A 9,881-nucleotide genomic window follows, 5' to 3' on the forward strand; every position below is an offset into this window, starting at 1 on the left:
GGTGATTCACAAGTCACGTCTTATTCCGCGAGAGCCCGACCCTAAAATCTGCCTCTGACGATGACTCGCCGAACCGGCGTCGACCAAGCAGCTTCCGCCGCCTTTTGTGGAGCAGCGAGGTTCATAGCCGTGTTCACAAAAGCCTGCCAGCACTGCGTATCCGGTCTGCGAGGACGACGTGTGCATTGGAAGTCAGAAGACCACTCCTCATGGCGGACTGTTTATCCTCCCACGTCTGAGTTCATCAGACGATTATCAGTTCAGACAATGCCCACACATTCCTCAAACAGTCTTCGTGTGTTGAAATGTTTGACGCCTAATGAGACTAATTGTGAAGTGCCTGGGAGGCCGGCCAATCCTTCACAAGACTCCGGCCTGCTTGCATGCACTCGGCCCACACCGCATATAGAGAGGTCGTACATTATATCAGAACGCACTTAAACTCTGTTTCGTAACCACGAAGGCAACTCGGTGTTCCCCTCACTGCGCCAACGAAGAATCGTGGATCTCCTCAGTATCGCATTCCAACAAACCACCCGACGGACAGACTGACAGACCTTAACTTACCAACTAATTCAGTCATTCATTAGTGCAGGATTTTACTTGGGTACTTTAAGGTATGAGACTGTGGTTTACCATTGCCACAACAAGTTTTCAGTTTCCTGAAGATCGTTCAACACACACACATGTAACAATCGATGGATCCTCTTTAGCAAATGCTATTTTATCAGTTGAGTAAACTTCTTATCCCCAAAACCAGTTTTCCTGCGAACCAGTTTAAGGCCTTATGTCGGTCAGGTTCCCGCTCGAGCTGCATCGCCCGTCATTCAACAATACCAGGTGAAGGTGTGAAGTATTTGGACATGCAATCTTTTCCACCTTCGACCCCCTTCCCGCCCTATTTTGTTTATTCACGCCTAATTATGCTGTTAACTGCCCGTGCAACTGTGAGACGCCCGACCATGCTGAGTTAGTTTTTGAAAAATATTTACATGCAGGGACAGAGAATACAACTGCTCTTGCCCTCAGCTGCTCCCATGTGATGCAGGGTGAGGCTAGCACAAACCGCAATATAAAAATTATATAATCGCATTACCCATTTCTGTAGACATCAAAGTTCATCATCAGAAACCGTTCTCAAAAGGTGGCGACTGACTTGTAACATTTACTCGTAATGTAACATTCGCGGCGAGCATGTTACATTACACCACAACTGGTGAGGCGTATCGAAAGCTCGTTTTGAACGCTCGGCTCGACTGTGCTCATGTGTGCTCCATTCATTTCATTCAATATGTCGGACGTGGAGGTTGTGTTATCTTTGTTTCATTTAATATGCTACTGTTATCTAAAGAACTCGTGAATGCTCGTTACGACGCCGCTCGACTGACTGACTGACTGACTTGTAATGTAACACTCAAAGGGATTCGCGAAAAAACCGACAACACGATGGAGCGCCCGCGAGCGTGAGCAGCTCGCATCGAGCGGCTCCGTTCGCTGTCTTCACTTGTGTAATGCTCGATTTGTAACACGTTACATTACAGGCAAATGTTACAAGTCAGTCGCCACCCAAACGTCGAGAAGTTCAGCGAGATGGATCCGTTTGACGCGGCATAAGACCTTACGCACTTCAGTCGCCCTCTACCTACTTAGGACAGAATTATAAAGTCAACAACTACTTAAGAACTTCCTTAGTAAGTAACCTCACGTCATAATGAATCGCATACCAAGTGGCTCGCTGTCAACTTGATGTGATCCATCCGCAACGCGCTGGTAATCAGCGAAGCTCTGCGTCATTTCCTGCCCTCCCATGCCGCAGTTTCCAGCAAACAAGAATTTCATCTCACGTCCACACAATCATCATCATCATCATCATCAACCTCAGAGCAGACACACTGGCTGCTTCGCCACAGACGCAGTTCCGAGTGTCCGAGGGCTGCATAACCCAGAGGTTTGCAGGGGAAGAAATTTTAGAATTTCAACCCGCCCAACGACCATTTGGCCCAAAATCTATCAACAAATACGTTACCCGCACCCCCACCTAAGGCCGCGTGATCCTTGACGACATTTGCGGTTATTCTGGCGTTCGAGGAACGGCAAAAAGTTATCGGATGCCAGGTTTGTACGGTGATTTCGTGGAGGGGGCAGCTACGAGAATCCCAGGGGAAAATCGAGTCTGTCGGATTTGGCTCCGGAGACCGACCGTGTCACGAGCAAAAGACGTGAGCAACTTCGAGTAACTTTTTGTTTGCGCAAAACGTAAAATCAAACAAGAGACCACAATCAAACAGCCTTCATGCTGTTATGTCGCTCTGCTAGTAAACATTTCGCAATTACATTCTCTCATTCTAAGAATAGAACGCCTTATGTAAGATACACAAAGATAATTTATTACGATATGCAAATTGAGTTAATTTTGAAATACCTTATTATATGCTCAGTCATTATCTGTGAAGCTGAGTCACTTACTACAGTGGGCTGAAGAAAATTCACGTGTTCTGACAATAGGCCTACTTTCGCGCACCGGATCACGTAAACGACTAAGCCTTATCTAGGCCAGACTTCAATTCTGTGCAGTCCATGAGCCATGGTTTTGGGTGAGAGATATAAAAAAGCACATGGTAAGTGTCTCCTGCCCGATTACCAACCCCAATATTCATTCCTCACGAAGTGGGAAGAACATTCTGGTGGAAAGGCCACGGCCCGACGCTTAAAGGTCTCTTAAGTAGACGATAACAAACACTAAACGTGCTCAGCTCGAACACAGAGCAGAGGAGGAGAGACAGGGGAACAGCTGCATTGTTTGGTGAGATTTCAGGTTCTCATGGCGTCTTCTTCAGTTACGCTGTTCGTTTGAGCGGGGATTGAGCCCCGTCTGCCAAGCAGCGAGTCGTGTAGCGGAAAACAGGACTACAGTCTTACAGATAACTTCATATTTCGCTGTCGGTGTTACAGGTTCCTCCAGAAATTTCGGCGACGCAGCCTGAGAGCCACCTTCAAAACGGCAAACAGATCTCTTCACGAGCAGCAGCAGTGGATAGAGTCTGTACCCTCGAGAATCAAGAACCGAAACGGAACTCGGGACTTTCGGTCGCCGACAGTCAATCGGCGTGTTCGTACCAAGGAGAGAGATCAGTTAACATGGCGGGAGGGCGCAGTCAGAGCTGGACAGATGCAGCGATACTCAAGTCAATGCACTGCACTGCCTGGCCGACCGAAGGGCAGGGACCAGTAGCGGTGAACTGACGATCGAAGACTCGAGGGAAACTGGACGCCGGTCCAGGACAACGAATTGGTTATTACCGCGAATACGGAAGAAGGCTTTCAACGACGCATCGCATCGAACGTCGACGGCTTTCCGAACTTTCGGCAAGCGGCAACCCCGTGTCCCCTTGTCACCTCTTATCTTACCAAACACATCAAGAGCATGCAAAATTTCGCCCCTCGACAGCCTCTCGTGTGAATCACCCATCAACCCTCCACACGACACGACAGGAAATCTGAACCCGACCGGGGGAAGACCCTAGCCGCTTCCCAGGAAGCCCGCGCACGGCGACACCCACCGGTCGCCAGGCAAGCTACCGACATGTACATGCACGCACCTACACCCCAATACCCACTTTAATATTATCCCTTAACGCGTGATTAAACACGGGCCGGAGCCGGGCTCTGTGCTCCGGGCTACAAGACCGGAGTTTTATTCCACCACGTGGTGACCGACGGCAAAGGGGAGGGGTCCTTCCAAGGAGATGAGGTGGCCGATGACTCATTTCATTTCCACCGAGTTTTGGGGTTACGAACGCGCGGAGTTGTACCTCCACCCCCTCACACGTGTCAATGGCGTGTTGCTTGATTAAGCGCCGTGACAACTTCGCCTGTGCTCAAGTGGGCAGCTGACAGCTCGAAGACTTACGTGCAACGGGCAGGGCACTTTCTCTCCGGTGGTTCGTACGGCTTCGTCGCCCTTTGTGAGACATCGGTCGACCTCTGTCACTCCTTCTTGCAGGATTAAATCTAAACGTTCCTTCCATTTTGTTCTGCACTCACCAGCTTTCCTTGACGAAAAATACGGAGACACTTTCTCACGTCTTCATTCTTTTATCTGTCTATCGCTGCACCCGTTCACACTTCGTACACTTTTTCTTCATTCTCCTCGTCTCGTCAGAAATTAGAAATTTAGGTCTGTTTCGATCTTTTTTAATTTCTTGGAATTATTCCACACGCAGGCCAGCCAAGAAACTTATACTGTTATTTTCTGTATTTAAAACATTCTCGTCCTTTCATATAAAGTTCTTTTTTATCCTACTGAATATCTTGCTTTAAACTATTTACGTTTTATTGCCCGAAATCTTAAAATTACAGACGTTATTTAATTCAAGTAGCAAACACAATTTTCTATTAAATAATTAACTAGATGGCTTACCGAACCCGAAGGTTCATCACCGAAATAAGCAAAGCCCTCCACCGGACCCTGTCCTGGGCCAACGAAATCCAGTCGCCTTCAACTCCTGTCTCCCATAGATCCCACCTGACAATATCCTCCCATCTACGTCTAGGTCTCCCCAGCGGTCTCTTCCCCTCAGGCTTCCCAACCAACACCCGGTGCACAACTAATTTTCTGTCAAAAATGTGAACTAAATCGAGTATACATCTGGGTTCATTTAAATGCCAAGAATGAGCCAAACACAGATGTTAAATGTCTCCGTGTGTCTGCGTTTACGTACACACTTTCTGTACGACGTCGGCCACCCGCCCTCGCGTCTACCGCGGTCGACGTGCGTTGCTGCGCCGTCTATCTTACAGGCGGTAACCACGTTTCGGAGGCACCATCACCACCATCTTCAGGTTCTGCCACAGAATATCGCAATACGTGCACCCGTCGCCACGTGACCGCCACAATCCACAGATTCACGTCGTGAATTCCCGACCTTATATCGACGACTACTGTGAGCCCTTTGGCGGTACAGCGAAAGCCTTTCCTCAGGGCTGCTGCCAATGGCGAACCTATACGATCACTCATCTTCTTCTTCTAGCGTTATAACCCTATGTGGGTCTTAGCTTTCTCGACGAGTTTTTTCCATTCTGTCCTATCATTCACAATTCTTCTCCATCCCCTCACTCCCATCGTCCTCCACGTCGTCTATCCATCGTTTCCGTGGTCTCCATTCCATCTCTCTTCTAGTTACCCTCTTACGATCACTCATCTCGTCCTCAATATTCGTCAAGATTTGTCTTAACAAAATTCAGTGAGACAAGGGTTGGTGACGAAATTGCCAGACACATGGAATGTAATTTATATTGAAAATGGTAAGTGCGGTGTTTGCCGAAACGTCGCTCGACACCAAACAAACATTCGACGCCGTTCTCAGCCGAAGGCCGAATGTAATCCCGGGATTGGCCGATTTTTAGATCTCTTCCGGCATTTAAGTGGCAGAGAGCAGAGTTGTACCTGCAGCGTCCTCCTTGGCCTTGACATGTTGGTAATTGACACCCCTGCCCAACAGGTGCAATGGATGCAAAGGCGAGGCAGTAGCATTACAGAGGTATGTGGAAAGGAATGTTTGTCTACACCACTCCCCCACACAGCTTTTCCCAAGCTCTCCCCCCTCCCGCCCCCCGCCCCAACTTCAAAAACTTGTAATTATGCATACCTCTGCAATACCAAAAAGAAGTAGGCACGTACACACAAACTGTTCCCGCTTCTCGGCGCCTTCCTCCTATTGGCTGATAATTCGAGACGCACTGCTTTGACTAACCTTTAATCTGCTCTGCGGTTGGCTGAAGGGAAGAATGATGGGCGGGTTGTATCTTTTTTACTTCGGAAAAAAGAGGAAAAAGCCCTGAGATGTTTACCACAGAGAAAAGGATGGGATATTTCTTTAGCGGTGAGAAATAATTGATTGATATTTTTTAAGTACCAGGAAAGTTTCAAATTAGATGGCTCATTTTTGTAACAGGAAACACCTCAATCCATTTCGACAAAGTTTAATGTAACGACAGTTCCTGGATTGATATTTTGATGAGACTGTAATGAACCTGAGAAGTTTGTGAAAATCTCCTTATTTTGCGGTACGATTTTTCGTATCAGAAGAAATAATTCAGATTAAATACGTACAGCAACCATAAATATATAAAACAACAAAGTTAAAGTCAACTGAGTCACTAATGCCACCAGCAGACAGAAAAGAGAATAACGAAAAATACAAAATTCTCATTTTCCTAACCGATTGCATTGTAGTGACAACTCAGAAAAGTGAAAAATCCCCCCCACATCTGGAAAAGGACTGCAAATGAAAGCTTACAAGACACGTGCAAAACAATTGACTGGGCGAATAAGAATCATAACTTATGACTTGGCGAGTTTGCGTTGTAAAACAAACAGAAAATTATGTTACTTTCTAGAATGTCGTGGGGAATGTTCCAGTAGGAACTCTTGTCGGTGCGACGGAATAAGACAATGAGGTACGCCACTGCACGCTACCCCAAAGCCCGCTTTCTAATTCTCGACAAGATGGCGGATTAGTGAGGTGGGACCGACACTAACGCGGGTACATTCTTTGTTTCTGCAATTATTTCTCGAGGACGAAGCTCTTCTAAACACTGTACAAAGTCCAACTGCTGTAGGGGGGAGGGCTTTATTCCGAGAATCGTACAAGACCCATCCGTACCCAGAGAGCAAACGCAGATTGTTAAAACAGGTAATACATATTGTCTTAGCTGAATCTTAGAGGGTTTAGAGACATTTCAACACACATCTACGCTACATTGTTTAAAAACGTATTGTAGTAATGACAATGGAAAGTGTGTATATTATGTTCCAATTTCCTCGTTCCCTGTTTGAAAAAGAGGGTAGCAAAGAGAAAATGAATAATCTGATACTCTAAAGAGATAAAGCTTACGTTTTACATCTCTTGCGGTGTACTGTTGCGCTTATGCGGAAGATACTGACGGGACCATTTGCTTAGTGGATGCACAACGAGGCTTTCTAACTTAAGAACGCGTACCACTAATTCCGAAACGGATTACATGCCTCTTTCCAGCGTTGTTAAACAGATTACTGTAATGTCAAGTTGTTTAAGTCCAGACCCCGTTACTGATTCACGTAATGCCCAGTGCTTAACCAGCCGTCAATCCGTCTTCGCTCGCCTTGCGACAAGGGAGTTCTAGCAAAAATACCGACACAAATTCGAAGCGTGGGGTTATGATCCAAATTGGCTAATTGGCATGTCGATTAGGCAACTTCTCCAGCACATTCAGTAGGCGGGTCAGTCTAAGACAGTCCGTGCAGGGGCTGTAAAGCAAACTGCAAACTGTCAGTACCAGGAATTTTTAGCGTTCTAAAATACCGCACGATTACCCGCTAGTATCATCGACGTTCACTTACCAATGGGTTTAACTATCAAGAAGTAGGGAATTCAAATACTCTCTGACCTAAAATAGACTTCGGACAAGTCTAACTGACCTATGTTCCGGGGCAGCGGTGACCACCGGATGATATGCGAGTAGCTCGGTACTCTCAGCCTCGTTTACCTTAATATGAATCACTGACACTTGGCCACACGCGCTGTCCAATTCACTACCTCTTAGTTAAACGTCCCTCGTTAACTCTTCATTTTCTCATTCCCTCCTTGGGCCTGTCACCCGGGCGATCGCCCCATCGCGACGAGTGGGTTGCAACCCGCGATTCAAGGAAATAAGCACGTCAGACCGCTTGGTCGCTAGAACAAACAGTTCTGCCCGTCGGTCCGCCTGAGTTTTGCTAAAATCTGTCGGCAGATTCCAATTTTGGTTTAAACAGGGCAACAAAAACGGGCAACTTACGTGAAGGCTGATCGCTGCCGCGACTCCCAAAACGGGGAACTCCAAGACCATCGACGAGCTATAATGTTAAATTCTGACGAAGGTTCCAGAACTTTTACGCTACGCTTACATTTCCTAACACATTGTCTTCGCCAATTCATAATTAGTTACCCAATACAAATCAAATCTCTCACTCGCAATTATAATTCCTCCGATTCCGAAATGAAATGTGGGTCTCTGGTGAAATGTTTGAACATCTGATACTTTAGCGCTACGATTCCTCCGTGATTACTGTTCAAGAGGGCTCAGCCCCCCCCCCCCCCCCCAGCTCAGCATCTTCTCGCCATTGGTCAAGGAACACACATGCTAGCCTAACCTCGCCTTTCTTAACAATGTTAGCATGGGATTTTGATTCACTCGCAAGCGATGTTAGATTTTCGATCGATACGGATCACTACATCGATAATGAATGATCACAGATCAGACTTCAAAATGAAGAGCTCCATAAGCTGTAACACGCCCACAGTCGTCGCCTTCAGGCATTTACTACTCTGAACTTCAGTCGAACCTCGGACCGTGGGAAAGCTTCTCCTGACAAAACCAAAATAATAATAACAAATATCAACGCATTTTTCGTAAATCAAATCCCTGAATTTCAAGCGGATTTACATCGCGATGAAAACTTAAACTGTGGAACTGTCCCTTTCAGTCAGGGCTGCCACTTTGACGCCTTAGTTACTCGTCAGCTCCTCTCTCGTCTCGCTAGACGGCGATCGAAAAACAAAGGAGCCTGTTATTTTAATTAAGCTGGGACTCAACGACCGTGCTCTGAGGCGCACGTCCTCGCCCCGGCACGATTTCCAGGTTCACGTACACAGTCGCCGTTTCAGAGTCAACACAACCCGGGTTATGAAGACTTTAAAAGAGAAGGTCTGGTCGCCTGAGCCGCGGCTTCAGAATTGAAATCTTGCCAGATCCAACAACGACACTTCCATTTCGCAACCCCAAACCAGTCGTCTGGGGGGAGGGGGTAATGTAACCTTTCGTTCAAGGCCACTGTTAATTGTCAATTCCCTAGTTTTTTCGTCGTCTTAATACATTGTTTCATCATGATTTAGAATTAAATTCATCTGCCGTTGTAGGCTGGCACAACCAACTGCATGAATCAGGGGCTTCACTGAAAAGCTGATAGTTTCTCATGTAGTCACGACGATTCACCAGTTACAGCCGGACTGTATTTATTCCACAGTGAATGGAAACCGTAACTAAGGTAGGAATTTTACTTTCAAATTAATTTCGCCTGGCCACAGACGCCAGAAATTGTGGCGCTGGTGGGGACTGCCGAGTATGATGCTGCTTCATGAGAGCAGAACAAAGTTCTTCTCCTCCCCTCCAGTTCCGAACACACTTAAGTTGTTTGCACAAAAAATAACTTGTTTAACCTTACTGCCTTAAACTGGACGCGTTACCGCAACAACAAAAGCGTTAAGAGTGCCTCTGCGATGACAAGATGTCGTCAGCCATTGCGTAATAAGCAGCACGCTTAATCCACCTGTGATTAACTACTCTTAAAATATCAAATCGTTGAGAATCTTCATCGAAATTCGTCTAAATATCGGTCAATTGTCTTCGCTGACACTCATGTAGTTACCTGCGTCCACACCAGTTTACAGTTCATAGACAACGAACGTTCTGGTGGGAAATATCTTAAGCAGTTGATCGACTGTCACGTTTTCAAGACTCCAATTGCGGTGGTCCCCCGGCTATAACACTGGCATCTATTTTAAAAAAGGTTTTATAGTCGTACCAATAAAAGACTATTCCACACAAACTCACAAACAAATTCACCGTCGTCTCGCATTTTCTGATGCAGTAGAATGGTTTCCCTGAGAGATGACGTGTTCTCCACTTGCGTGCAAGTGCTGCCTTAAAGCCAAAATGTGTAAATTCGCCATTCATTTGTTGTGTCAACATTTTGGGAACAAACACAAGCAGATACGGTCATTTTTTCTCACTGCAAATGATTTCATTATCGGGTGGCCTCCCCTCCCCTCCGCCCCTGCCATCCGTCTCTTTCTCTCCGG

The 9,881-nt window shown here is 46.5% G+C and overlaps 1 protein-coding gene across 2 annotated transcripts in view; it reads right to left on the minus strand.

The window, feature by feature from the left end:
- Window positions 1-9,881, minus strand: part of Alg7 (Alg7 dolichyl-phosphate N-acetylglucosaminephosphotransferase) — a 110,342-nt gene that overhangs the window by 57,651 nt on the left and 42,810 nt on the right. The gene's annotated exons all lie outside the window — the stretch shown is intronic.

Source organism: Zootermopsis nevadensis, unplaced genomic scaffold, assembly GCF_977971745.1.
Source record: "Zootermopsis nevadensis isolate Lab colony 2312 unplaced genomic scaffold, Znev_1.0 Znev_ptg000016l, whole genome shotgun sequence".
Lineage (NCBI taxonomy): Eukaryota > Metazoa > Arthropoda > Insecta > Blattodea > Termopsidae > Zootermopsis > Zootermopsis nevadensis.